Consider the following 15247-nt stretch of genomic DNA (forward strand, 5'->3'; position numbering starts at 1 on the left):
TAGATGTTCAGCATAGTACAGTGCAACACCTCCTCCTTTGCATTTAGTTCTGTCACGTCGGATAAGATGGAGACCATCTATTTGCAAGAAGTTATCAGGAACAGAAGAGTCCAGATGGGTCTCAGAAATTCCCAAAATGTCAAATCCACATATTCTCTGTAGGAGTCTTAATTCATCGATCTTATTTCGAAGGCTACAAATATTCAATCGTGCAACTTTAATATTTGTAGAAGAAGGATTCGTTAACATCAAGCTGGAAAAAACAAACTTGTGAGCACACGATCTTTAAAGATCGCATGAATTCATGAAATCGGCACAAAAGGGAAGCGAATTAATGTATCACAAAAACGTTTGTCGATTTATGATTTGGGTTTGGAATGAAGCTGTATTTTGTCGAAAACTGTAAAGTGTTTACTGTTTCGCGATATTATGGTACACTCTGGTTATGTGATCTGAGTGAGATCGATTGCCGGTCACGGTTTTAAATAAATAAATGACCGGTTTCTGACCATTCACTCGTGGAGTTTAAAACACAAATTCCTGCAACTATAGAAGTTGAAGAAATATAGCGCGGATACTTAACTTCTGAAGCTCAGAATGCTAAGTGTATTTTGTGAAAAGACAAATCCGAATTTGTGGAAATATTGTGGCAGTTAAAGACGCAACGAAAGTGAACCATTCTCTACTCATCGCAGTTAATAGCCGCGACCGTTGGTACCCATTTGAGACTACGTGACAAATCTAAGACGTATGAAGCAAAAAGGCTTGTTGTTCATAATTTTGAATGGAACACGAAAAAGGAATCGATGGACAAACCAAAACGAAAGATTGAAAAAAAAAAACAAAACAAAAACAAAACAGAATTAAAATGAAAAACAAAAGTGAGTAGTAAAACAAGACAGAACAAAGAAATACGAATTATCAAACTGTTCGAAATGCTAAAACTTAATGAGTCTCTAAAGGACCACATTTTGGCAGCTATCGGTTAAAACAGTTCAACGACGCCAGTCAACTAATTATTTTATTTGTCATTGCTTGATTGGCCACTATAAAAAACAGAAAGAGCAATTTGCTACTTTGCATATCAGTTGTCTTGATAGAAATATGAACGCTGCATGAAAATTCATCTCTCTATGAATCATTATATTCATATCCTCTTACTGGTGTAATTTTTCTCATCATTACCATTACGATATTATTACGGTACCATTATCGTGATATTTTTTTTACCACAATTGGCATTAATGTCGATTCGGAAGAACTTTCGTCAAAGCGATTCTGAGACTTTATTTTGCACTTCATTTAAGATAAAAGAAATTCTTTCGATCAGATAATCGAGTTCTAAGCGGGGAATGATAGGAAACAACCGCTGTTTGTCAAACTGTCGTACGCTTGATATGAAGCAAAAATTATGTTAATTCAGTCGTAGGGAGAGATGAACATTCAAGTAATAACCTTTGATAAAAATCGAACGTAAAAGGCCATTAAAAATCCAATGTTTCACATGGCCAGCTTGAAATATACACGCGTTAATTGTGATATCAGTAACAATATAGTAAACAATAAGCTACAAGACCTTTGTTTCTTAGCTCTGCCTTCACAAGTTAATGAGCTAAGGCAGAATTACCTTCAAGATTCGACCAAGAGAGCCTCCTTGAATACGCTTCGCCGCCAATATTAATTGCAGATCTATAATACTTTCGCCACGGAAAGTGAATGTCGTGAGAACAAAAGGTATTCTGCCCCATGTAAATAGGAACATGAATAAAAAATAAAAAAGCCAAACGTCTAGAAAGGAAATAGAAATTAGGGCACAAAAATATGGAGAATGCATTACATGTCAGAATAGTTTCAATATTGACTTCAAAGGCACGCCATACTGGGGTATTACTTCTTCAAACAACCAAAGGATAATGTTGTAACTTACCTAAGTTACATCTAACACTCATTTTACACGTCAATCCTGAGCCGGATGATTATTTCTCAGAATGAAGGTTGAAAATGCGAACAGTTTTCGATTATATTTAATTTGCATTTGATAACTTATAAATAGCTAAGCGGCAAACTAAAGAGCCTTGGGCTTATGACATTCTGTCTCTGCTCGCCAATAATATAATTAAAACAGATCATATAAAAAGGGAAAAGTACATTTGGTTAGTTATCTGCCTCTATGAAACAGCCTTGCTTTGTTCCATTTGCAAGAAGTTAAAATTGTACGAATAATTTTGATGGTTCATAGCTCAGATAGCATTATTTGCCAGCGAAAATAAGTAAGTAGTTATTGAGGATAGAATAAATTGCCTACCTAATATGCTTCCTTGTTTTGATATCAAGGGTACAGTTTGAAAATTTGCCGAGAGAATCAAACTGGCAGCCAACTCAGTAGATCTAAACTTCAATCATAACACAACAAGAATACTTTTTAGCTCGAAAGGGGCCGGGTAAAGAATCTACGGACCTGTAAATTGCCGCAGACCTTCATAAAGACTTTTTAGCCAATTAATCTAAGTCATTCAAAACATGAACTACAAAGGATAGTTCAAAGTGCGACGGACTAAGCTAGGAATTGTTTCACTATGGTAAGTTTAGAAGCCAATAGAATGAAGTATTTAAATGATGATTTCCATTCAAATACCAGGTGCTCACATTCATCGAGCTATTCAAACGCTTTCGTTAGTTTCAAATTGAGGTCACATCATGTTCAAAAACCCAACCTTGCTATTCTCGAGAAGCTTTGGAGAGTTAAAGTACTTTGACCAAAATTTGTGAACTCTTAACATGACATATTTCCTGCAGCAAATGGAGTCAAGACTCAAAATCTATCGACAACGAATTTGGAAATGTATGAACAGCAAGCTTTGATTATCTTTTCAGATTTAATATCATTTAGCATTATATTTTTAACACTTCCCCCTTAATGCGCATGCGCTTTGACTTCGGATGTCATTTCGTCAATCATCCAAGTACACAGTAATTTCTGTAGTTTGACAAATATTCCTCATTTCAGGAACAATTTTCGTCGCTTGAAACCGTTTTCCAGTTTTAATGATAATCACACCGTTCATTAGGTCAACTATTTCGAAGGCAAACTCAGCTGTGTGGCTGTTTAAATTAATATGGAAGGAAATTTAAAAAAAATTACTGCGGTTTCACTCGGCTGCGCTCGCGAGTCCCAGTATTTAGACCACTGTGAAGACGAATATCGTTGTCAGTAAGATTACAGACCAACACTGTCGATTCCTTACATTCATGATGTTAATTATGAAAGTTAAGTCTAAAATTTTAAAAGCTAGTTGAAATAATTTCTTGTTGTTAGTGGTTTGATTGCGATCGTTTTCTCGAAATTTTTGAAAAAGTTTATTCTTTGGAGTAGGGTAGTTGTACCGAAAATCATACAGCGTTTAGCACACAGATGATAAACCAAAGTAATGACAGGAACAAAATTTTCAAAGAATAAATGAAAAGTTATGGGAAAACAGTGTAGTTGATTCCTTTGACAGGTGGTGTGAAAACATTTCTTTTGTCATTTAAAACAGCCTCTAATAATAGTCCTTTTTACAGTTCCCGGCGCCATATTGAATGTGTAACCGTGCAAACATGATAGCGAGGTTAGTGTTGAGTCGCGTTGCGAGTTCTAGTGAGAGTTTAGTGAAATGTGGTTTTGCACTGTCCTTTTCATCGAGATATTTCGACAATGAACGATACTTTCCCTACGCAGGATATTCCTCCTTCTTCTTCGAAAGGAAGAGGAAGACACTGTGCCGCTTTTTGGTTGTGCTAATAGCTATTATGACACAGCAGGCAATTCAACAGGTCTGCATTTCTTCTAGTTTCCGAATGACTTCCAGCTGGAGTCAGATGGTGCAATCTCCTGAATCGCCAGCATGGAAAGGACGGATTCTTCATCACAAAATCAATTTTTTTTGTGCTCAGAACATTTCAAAAAAGAAGACATGCGAAAAAACGTGGGCAGGTCGCTGGAAATTGGTGAAAGGTTTATAATGTTTGTACGGTTGTTTTGTTGCTTGGATACCGAAAGAAAATGCCTGCTTTGATTTTCGGTATTGAAGTGTTTATGCTGGGATTTTTGTTTTGGGGGAGGGATTTTTTTCTCCTCATTAAAAAGGTGATATTTATATTTCTTTGTGTACTGTGGTCTTATACGATATCTGTAAACTGAATGTAAAATTATAAAATTGTAATGTAGAATTAAAATGTAAAATTTTAAACTTATAAAATGATGAGTTTAATTATTATATATATGGGCAGAACCATCTCGATTTAACTGGTCAGTACCGAAAAATCTATGGAAAATGCCTGCTAAAAGGGTCCCGGTAGCAACTGTGAAAACTGAAGGAGAGTCATTTGAAGTTGAACAGGAATTATTTCAACAAGAAGTTGAAGCACCTGTGTCAACTGTCAATGCTGCTTCACCTTCACCAGCTCAAATTTAATGCTCAAATTGATTTAGGTGTAATCTTTCCTTACATTATAAAATATTAATATTAATGTTGATAGTACTCAGGGAAAAAAGATGATGTTGGGCTTGTAAAATCAAGATAAGGTACCATTGTACATTGTGTAAATAAGAGAAGTGATTGGCATGACAATAAAACACGAGTTAAACTATATTTTATGGGAAGGAGCTTCAAAATTCTATTCTTCAAACATAACATTTCGAAGAGCCTATTGACAATAATTAACATTATTATTCACAGAAGAAAAAATAAACAGTTCTGTACTGTCTAAAATAATCCTAGTTGTTGCATATTGAGCAAACTCTTGCAGCATATTCTTGTAAACAAGTTCTTGTGCTGGAGATGGGAAAGGTTCTTTCGGTTCCACATAGTTAAGATTAATATCCATGTAATGCAGATTCTGGACACCAGGCTCTTGCTGATCCCAAATCTATCAGCAAGATCTTGTACAAATAACCCAGCCTTTAGTCTCATAAGTATGAGTAAAAATTCATCCAAGAATGACAGTTTCTTGAAGGCCCCGGCTTACCTCTGTTATCATCTGTTTGGTATGCTGACTCTCTTTCGACAATTTCTCTCCTCTCCAGTACTGCATCTTTGCCAGCATTGGTTCAATAAAATTATAGAAGCTTATGAGTGCTCCATAGTTTGGGAATCCAGTATAAAATAGAACCGCAGACTTATCATCTTTAATTTTGTCAATTGAAAATTGGCACGCCAATAAATATCCCCCTCGTTTTCAACTTCACTTAGTTTTTCTTTCAAGTCAGCTAATTGTACTTGCAGTAGCTCTATTTCTCGTTGCAGCTTAAGAACACCTGATTGTTGCAGGGCTGGTGAAGATGAAGCAGCATTGACAGTTGACACAGCTGCTTCAACTTCTTGGTGAAATGATTCCTGTTCAACTTCAAATGACTCTTCTTGAGTTGTCACAGTTGCTACTGGGACCCTTTAAGCAAGCATTTTCCGTGGTTTTTTCGGTACTGACTAGTTTAATCGAGATGGTTCTGCCCATATATATAATAATAAACTCATGATTTTATTAAATTTTTAATTTTACATTTTAATTTTACATTATAATTTTATAATTTTACATTCAGTTCACAGATATCGTATAAGACCACAGTGCACAAAGAGATATAAATGTCACTTTTTAATAAGAAGAAAAAAATCCCAGCATAAACACTACAATACCGAAAATCAAAGCTCCATTTTCTTTTGGTATCCAAGCAACAAAACAACCGTACAAACATTATAAACCTTTCACCAATTTCCAGCGACCTGCCCACGTTTTTTCGCATGTCTTCTGTTTTGAAATGTTCTGAGCACAAAGAAGTTGATTTTGTGATGAAGAATCCGTCCTTTCCATGCTGGCGCTTAAGGAGATTGCACCATCTGATTCGCTGCTGGACGTCATTCGCAAACGAGAAGAAATGCAGACCTGTTGGATTGCCTGTTGTGTCATAATAGCTATTAGCACAACCAAAAAGCGACACAGTGTCTTCCTATTCTTTTCGAAGAAGAAGGAGGAATATCCTGCGTAGGGAAAGTATCGTTCATTGTCGAAATATCTCGATGAAAAGGACAGAGCACCACCACATTTCACTAAACTCTCACTAGAACTCGCAAGGCGACTCAACACTAACCTCGCTATCATGTTTGCGCGGTTACACATCCAATATGGCGCCGGGAACTGTAAAAAGGGCTATTGTGTTTACAATTAATAAATAGGATTCCCTTCAACTATCTACTTGTCAACCTGGCGGTCTCAGACATCGTGTTTGCGGTATTTATAGCACCAGTTCATATTTTGAGAAAGACCTTCATCCATCCAGACGAAGCCATCGGGTCAGTGCGGTGTAAGATTCTCACAGGTGGTAATGTGGAATGGATTGGAGCATACTCGTCCTCCTTGACCCTTGTTGTCATATAAGTTGAACGCTTCTACACTGTGGCAAGTGCTGACAGCAATGCAACACTTACCATGTGGAAAGTAAAGGTTTGTGAACAGAATTGTATGTAACACAATGGCATCAAATTGATACAGGTTTAATTTCCAGTTCGTGTTCCTCTAATTTGTATTAAATCTTGTTGGTTGAGAAAAAACTCCTGATCATGATGAGCATGTAGTTTTCTAACCCTCTGCGTGTTATTTTCAGATGATTATCCCACTTGTTGGATCATTGGAGCGCTTTTTAACATACCAATATTTTTGTTTACGACGTTTGATAAAACAACCGACAACTGTAAGTGGAACTGGCACGAGCGGTGGATGGGCGTACTAAACGACACCATAGTGCTGGTGCTGTTTGCTCTAATTCCTCTGTTAGTGATGACTTTTGTATATTCAAAAGTTGTTTACATGTTGTGGTTCAAACGAAACGAGCAAAATGAACTCACCTATCAACAAAAGGTAGGACTTTGCGTGAAATTGATTTAATGTTAGTTTTCTCAGTGGCGTTTTAGGGGAAGTTAACTGGATTTATTGAACCGGGGTCCGATACAATGCTACTCTTTAGTGGGCAAATGATTAAAATGGTAAATAATCAATATCGTAACATCATTGCAAAACAGGGCATGATTTATGCCACGTGGCAAAAAAATTAAACCTAAATGCAGTGTGCAAAGGCTCAGTATCACTGCAGTAGAGTTATTATGACGACCGGATAGGTTTGGCAAAGTTTGTTTCTGATCCTGAGGATCTCCCAGGAGCTCAAAAGCCTGTCAAGGCCAAAAGCCACTATCCTTTCAGTTTATTCTTGCTTTTGTCTTTGCAGGGAGTCCTAAAGGTGAGGAAACGAGTCACACTGAGTGTGATCACTGTCAGTGCCATATTTGGAGCTTGTGAGATCACGGGATCGCTGATTTACCTCCTAAGCCACTTTGACATCTTCAGATTTGGCTCAGTCCCATACATCGTTTCTGACACCTTGATTATGTTCAACTCTGTTGTAAACCCTTACATCTATGCTCCGCTGAATGAGCGTTTCAGACAAAAGCTCAGATTATTGTGCTCTACTAGCCACTTATCCAAGGTACAGAGCTCATGCTAGCATGGAATTGCGCGTACTACCAACGTCTTCAACGAGGAAAAACTTGGCGGTTTCATAGTGTAAACGTTGTAATCGGATGAGAAAATGGAGCTCTAAAGTTCTTACTTTAGAGCTCCATTTTCTCATCCGATCACAACGTTTACACTATGAAACCGCCAAGTTTTTCCTCGTTGAAGACGATAATTAGATAATTAGCTACCTGTTTAACACCAGAAACGTATGCTTATTTACTTTAGTTGCCATATGGACTTGTATTTAGATGTAAAGATTTTTAGGTGTCTGTGATTCGACTGAAAATAAATAATTGACACAAAGATTTAAGTACAAAATAAAACAACAAAAACGACAACAAAACAAAATGAAATAGCATCAAACTCAATATGTGGCGTAACTAGGTTTGGCAGTAAAACTCTTAAATAAAAGCAACAAGGCACTTGCAAAAACTAACGAAATGAAAGAAATAGTTGAAATCAACTCGCAATGAAAATTATCCAAAGAAAGCAACTCACATACTGACGAAAATAAATAGCTACCGGCGTTAGGTAATCCTTACATAACCTCACGCAAAAACGCTTGCGTTTATGAGGTCATAGAGCCAACCAAAGCTTGTACCATTAGCTAAATTTCTTTGTTCTTACAATTAACAAAGATACGCAGAATGAATTAGAATGATAGTAAGTTTTTAAAAGAAGATCAAGAAGGTGAAGATAAGGGCCCCAGTTTAAGTTAAAAATTACACTTTAGTCTAATTACTCTACTTATAAATGCTGTTGAGAAGTTTTTCACCTAGAAGTTAAAAAAAATAATTGATAAAATTCTACCGTAAAACCATCTTCCTTTAGAGACTTTCCTCACTTGAGGCACATTAAGGATTTGAACCGTCAGTTTTTCTTTGAGGAAATCCATTGTTAATTTTGGTACATCGATTATTAAATTCTTACTAAAATCTTGGAAGTGCATGTTTGAATACTCACTTCCTCAGGAATGCAATACCCTACAATTTTTTAATTATTTGAAACTTTTTGTCCCGCCTTCAAAGGTTAGTTCAGTAATTAACTTCCTGTTGTAGTTCCAGTGACGCTCCATATTCAATAAATATTCTGTTGATTTCTTTCCATATTCAGCGGTTCATCTCAATTTTGACTGGTGGATGGCACCATTAGCCCTTTCCTCATAAACACGACGCAATTCAGTTTTCATGCATGAGAGTATGGGATTGTCAATCACCGAATCTCCATCATAATCATTTTTGTTTTGGGGTTATTTACATACTCGTGCCTCCTGCATTTGACTGGACAATTTGTTGTGATCAAATTAACTACCTTCCATCGTTCTTAAAGAATTGACAAATTTCCAGAGGCCGGAACCTTTTTCCATACTTTCAATTCTCAAGAAAAGTCTAATAAACTCTTTTACTTCTACCAATAAAAATGATGCCCGCCCCTCTCCCCTCCCCAAAAAAAAGATATAAAAACTAGATTTCTGAAATTGTTTCAACTCTTACAATTAAATATCCACGCCACCCTGTTTTGGTTTCACGTTTATGGTACAACTTTCATACCGATTTTATAAAATGAAAAATCATTAAAAGGTAAAATCTATTCTCTAACGTTATGTTTCCTAGTCATGGTGACTAAACGATCCTTCTTCCAAACTGTAGTACATTTAATTTTGAGAACGGGCGCCTGCAAATTTCTGAACTTTTATCGCTCGATATCCCATTTCAAGTTTTCTTTTACTTTTTTTCTAGACCCATCAACCCAATTCCTTCCTTTCGTCTGATTACAACAAAATAAAGCAAAAAGACAGGTTTTATGAGAATAGTTAATAGATTTGAAATTGGCTTTTTTTAAATAAAATGTTTTTTCAAAGTTATTTTGTTTAATCAACATGTGAATTTTCTATGTTGTTCTTCCTTGTTTAATGTAACTTCTAAAGGAAAAATGCCACTTCTAAGCTATGTTTGAAAACGTCAGATAAACAAACTAGTCTTTCATGTAGAACACATATTAAAGAGATTTGTTTGTTTTAAATCAATTGAGACGACGACGGCGACGAGGACGTGTCCAAAAAAAAAGCTAATGGTAGAGCTGTTTGATAATTTTTACATTTCTTAGCTATTCTCTGCTAAACAACAACGTGAAATCATCAAAATGTACGTGGTCTAAGAACGGAGGCTGCGAAGAAAATAATTTAAGTTTCCATTTGGAACTCAACGCTGGCCACATACGTTTTGTTAAAGTTGGGGTGTGGTCATCCTAAAAGATTAGCACTCTCCCATCAAGGATTTTCTTCAAGAGCAATTGGGATAGCATATTCACTTTTAAACACTAGTTATCACGATTGCATAAGTATAGCATGTACGTATAAGTTTTTAAATAACATGCAACCCGTTTAATCAACGTTATTAATCTTAGTAGAGAGTTTGTTAGCAGACCTCTCAAGAAAAAAAAACATTACAGTCTTCACCAAGTTCAAAATTCCAGGTTATTGAATATATTAGCAATTTTGTCCGTAGATAAGGTGTCTTTTTTTTTCTCCCTTTTGAATATTCCATTCATATTTCAATTTTATTTCAAACACAGAGATCTTTGTTTTAGAGATTTCCAGAACAAAGTCCATCAGTTTGAGAGACTTTGCACCTGACGCCTTTGATGAACTCCGCAGTCTAAACGAAATTTGAGTCATTGTTACTTCGTATATGTGCACGATCCTTCGCAGTAAAGCACTATTTGAGCAATAGTGAAAATCAGACCTAAAAAAAAAAAATTTCAGGCCTGTACCACTGACCTTTGCGATACTAGTGCAGCGTTCTACCAATTGAGCTAACAAGCCAACTGGGAGCAGGCCATCAAATTAATTCGACATAAACCCGTAGATGATAAATCAAACAACAACAAACATATGAAACATATGTATGAACTGCGGTTGTGAAACGTATATGTGCACGATCCTTCGCAGTAAAGCACTATTTGAGCAATAGTGAAAATCAGACCTGAAAAAAAAAAATTTCAGGCCTGTACGGGATTCGAACCACTGACCTTTGCGATACTAGTGTAGCGCTCTACCAATTGAGCTAACAAGCCAACTGGGAACAGGCCATCAAATTAATTCGACATAAACCCGTAGATGATAAATCAAACAACGACAAACATATGAAACATAGGTATGAACTGCGGTTATGAAACGTATATGTGCACGATCCTTCGCAGTAAAGCACTATTTGAGCAATAGTGAAAATCAGACCTGAAAAAAATTTCAGGCCTGTACGGCCTACATATGTTTCATATGTTTGTTGTTGTTTGATTTATCATCTACGGGTTTATGTCGAATTAATTTGATGGCCTGCTCCCAGTTGGCTTGTTAGCTCAATTGGTAGAGCGCTGCACTAGTATCGCAAAGGTCAGTGGGTCGAATCCCGTACAGGCCTGAAATTTTTTTCAGGTCTGATTTTCACTATTGCTCAAATAGTGCTTTACTGCGAAGGATCGTGCACATATACGTTTCATAACCGCAGTTCATACATATGTTTCATATGTTTGTTGTTGATTGTTACTTCGATTAGTAAAAACTCATTTCAATAAAGTGAATCATACGTTGACCCGCGGATGAAATACAAGTAAAGAAACAGTCCCCGTAAATGAAATGCAATTAAATTGTTGAAATGAAATCTGAAAAAAATTCAGGCGTCGACGAAATTCAAACCTGTGCTTTCTGTCAACTAGTTGGGCACCACAAATAACTGAGTTACGAAGTCTGAATTTTTTTCAGTATTGCAGGCTAGGTTTCTTTCAGACTATAAACCTTACCTAAACTTTCAAAGGGTCCGGATATAGTTAAAAACCCGCATCTCTCTATGGCTAATTTTCGAAGCATCTGCATTACGATTTTATTGTTGACGAAGGTCATTTTGGTGATCAGTAAGAGTTTGTGTACGGAAAATGCATGGATGTATCGAATGTATAGAAAACAACTTCGAAATTGTCTTCAGCCTCCTTGACGAATTCATCCTGTGTTTTTATGCTACAAAAGCAGCCCCTGGTGTCCGCTGCATTTCGCCGAAAAATGAACTTTCTAGCTGTTCTGATCTGATGAAAAACAAAGTCGTCCAAGTGTGTATTTGGATTCTGGGACTGTCTGCTCTTGTTGGAAATCTCTTTGTCATTTTAATGCGAGCATTCGCGAGGGAAGATTTCAGATCTTCTAATGGGCATCTGTCTGCTTAGTATTGTTATAAAAGACATACAATGGCAAGGCGAGTACTTTAAACATGAGTGGAGGTCAGGAATAACGTGTGCACTGACTGGGGTGCTGTCTTTGGTATCAAGTGAAGTGTCCGTGCTCATCTTAACACTCATTACCATTGATAGACTAGTCTGCATTGTTTTTCCCCTTCAAATGAGACGAATGAATCGTGCGGTTGCTTACCTTATTGTCGTGGTCATAGGGATCTTCGGGACGCTGTTATCTGTTATTCCAATGTTTGGGTTGAGTTATTTCCATGACGATAAAAGACACGTATGATTTTATGGAAAGTCTGCAGTTTTTCTTCCTCTCCAACTATCGTCAGATCGTCAAGCTGGGTGGGAATATGCTTTGCATCATTTGTTTATATCCTCACTGCGTATATAGTTACGTTCTTCTCTGTCAGAAGGGTCGCAAGGAATATCAGGTCAACGAAAAAGAGCAGAGATTCGCAAATGGCGAGAAGGATGATGTTTATCATTCTAACTGATTTCCTTTGTTGGATGCCTGTCATTGTAATCGGAATCTTGTCACTTATCGGAAAATTTCGTGATCCTGGAAGGCAAGCTTACGTGTGGATTGCCGTGTTTGTCCTCCCTGTAAACTCATCTATAAAATCTATACTGTACACATTTTCTACTCCTTCGGTGAAGAGAAAAGTGACTAAGCAGAAGGACAGGTTAAGAAGTTATTTTCAAAGAAGAGTACATCAGCAGGTAATTCTCATTTTATCCAATATTTTTAACGATGCTAATACGAGTGTACCATGTTTAAACTAGTGAAGGTATTCGGCTGTCCATAAAACATACTTGCACCATGCAGTTTCACGTTGGTTGGCATTTTTGTCTTCTGACTGGTCATTGTCATCAATTATAGGAAAGAAAGAGTTATATTTTTTGCGACCGGAATGACAAAAATGGGTGCAAATGTCTTAATAGATAATGAGGCACCTACTGCTGCAGTTAAATAGCTAGAATCTGTTCAATCTCCAGTTTCAGTGATATAATAAATAATAAAATCTCAATATCACTGTGCATAGAATAAGTAAGCAAAGGAGTTCAGTTATCATAATTTATCTATTTAGCTTCGCCTGACTAGAATACGATTTATACATGAATGAATACATTAAAAAAAAGTACTAAGCAGGGAGACCACTACAGCCTAGCAAATTACAGCGGATCCCTCGCTAATTATTTTTATAAAAAATACTAAAATAATAATAACTAAATCAACTAATATGTTAGCAGAAAACTTAGGAGGATACAAACGAAAGTACAAATTGCTAGAAGCAGCACGTTGGCGGGCATTGGAGAGACCTCGCTGTTTGCACCTAGGACAGATTGTTCTCCAGGTTCTCATGTCGTCAACGCCGTACAGGCTCAGAGCCTTTTTGTAAAATTGAAGTAATAAACTTTTAAAAGAGGCTAGAGAGATGTGACTTGTGCATAGAAGAACATTCCACGTGCGGCACGCGACTATGAAAAATTAACGTTGAAAGGTAACAGTTCTACTTCGCTTAGGAATATAAGTAATAGCACTCCTGCTCGATGACCTAGTAGATCTCGTAAATTGCTTGCTTACAGGTAGAGCTCCACCATCTATGAAAACTAAGTTATTAACAGCTTCGTAGAAAAAGACTATATCCAAAACTTTAGGCCAGTAGGAGATGGGAAACAGATTTTTTAGTAGGAGGTGGATCTTATAGGTGACATTGCAACAGAAGGGGAGCTTCAAAATTTATTTTGTTGCACGGTGCTGCACGTTTTCAACTCGCTGTGGGTTACGTAGCCGAGATGGCGCCGGACGATAGAATGGCACAGTGTACGACGCGTTTTGGTGCTTTGGATGTACCTAGAAACTCGGCGCACAAACCCGAGGAGTTTGTTGGCTTTCGCACACTGTTCAGTTACTCGTTTGTCGGAGGTAAGATTGCTTGAAACCCACACACCGAGTGTATCGCAAGATTCCAAAGGCGTTTCGTTGATAGTATGGGTAGGTTATACAGGTGATTTTTTCCGGGTGATGCACTAGTATTTACACTTGGACTGATTAAATATGAGCGAGGACGATTCGGACCAACTGACAAGATCGTTAAGGTCGGATTGCAAGGCGTTACAGTCTGATGGAATCGATGCTCTTTAAAATCTTAATATCATCGGCGTAACAGGCAACTCTCGAAGTCTTAACAGCGTTTGATAGATCGTCCACAAACAGCAGAAACAATATCGGCCCTAGTAAGGACCCTTGTGGTACCCCGGGTATAGCCGGCAATTCTCGGGAAGTAGCTCCGAGAACTGTAACCTGTTGCTTGCGTCCCTGTAAGTATGGACGGAACCATCCTGGATTTTGCCAGTAATACCGTATTTGTGCAACCTTCTAAGTAGTTTGGTGTGATCCACTTTGTCAAATGCCTTACTCACGTCGAGAGATATAATGTATATTTGTTTACCGGCGTCGAGTTGACCGCCAATGTAATGCAAGACACTGTTGAGCTGTCACGCAAGATCTACCGGCTAAGAAGCCATGCTCTTCGTGGCTAATGAGGTGGGATATATGAATATATGATCCCATAAACCCGCCAGAACGCAGAGCTCGAGATCTTTGGATATGACAGGGAGAAAGGAGATAGAGCGATAATTCTCCACAAAGTCTCCCTTTCCTTTGAAAATGGGTACTATATTCGCGAGTTTCCAGTCTTCTGGAAAAATGCCGGGCCGCAAAGATATGTTGAATAACATGGTCAGGGATGGTGCGATATGGTAAGCGGTTTCCTTAAGCAGGCGCACTGGAATTCCATGGGATCCAGTTGCTTTGTTTCTATCAAGCTGTCTGAGAGATGTCAAAATTAAACTATTTCCACCGGGATCTCTAGCTCATTTAGTGTGGGGTGTGAGGGCGTGAAAGGTGCTGATAGAGTGAAGACCGACACAAAGTAGGAGTTAAACAACTCGGCGATCTGTTGAAGCGTTGATGCTTGAGTGCTCTGCTGATTATCATCGCCAGAGCTCATCGTTTCAGGGAACTCGAAGCTCCGCATTCTATTCTTGAACTGATGGACCAAAGACGTTTAGGCTGCCGCGCGAGATCGAGAGCGTGGATGACTTCACTAGTAATCCAAGGCGGGGTCTTTTTTCCTTTGATCTTTTTGGTTGGGATAAAATTCAAGACTGCGCTCATAAATGCGTCCTTTCAGAAACTCCAGTCAGAGTTGATGTCGTCGCTTTCGAATAAGATTGCATAAATTCAAGGCTTCAACGGCTCCTCTAAGACCGTCAAAGTCTCCATTACGATAGTCGTACACTGTTCTTTTAACTCTATGGGTAGCTTTTGTAGAGGCGTAACATTCAATGACACCGTGCCATGGTCCGTGAACACATCAGATTCTTTTGGACTGAGCACCTCGTGTACGCGAACAAGGTCCGGCACATTCATAATTACGAGATTTACAACTCTATCATGACGGGTCGGAAT

The 15247-nt window shown here is 37.8% G+C and overlaps 2 pseudogenes; one reads left to right on the top strand and one right to left on the bottom strand.

The window, feature by feature from the left end:
- The first annotated feature begins 66 nt into the window (after positions 1–66).
- On the top strand, positions 67–7537 carry LOC111344011 (pyroglutamylated RF-amide peptide receptor-like; annotated as a pseudogene).
- A 6752-nt stretch (positions 7538–14289) lies between these two features.
- Positions 14290–15247, bottom strand: LOC148725111 (uncharacterized; annotated as a pseudogene).

Source organism: Stylophora pistillata, chromosome 8 (genome assembly GCF_964205215.1).
Source record: "Stylophora pistillata chromosome 8, jaStyPist1.2, whole genome shotgun sequence".
NCBI lineage: Eukaryota > Metazoa > Cnidaria > Anthozoa > Scleractinia > Pocilloporidae > Stylophora > Stylophora pistillata.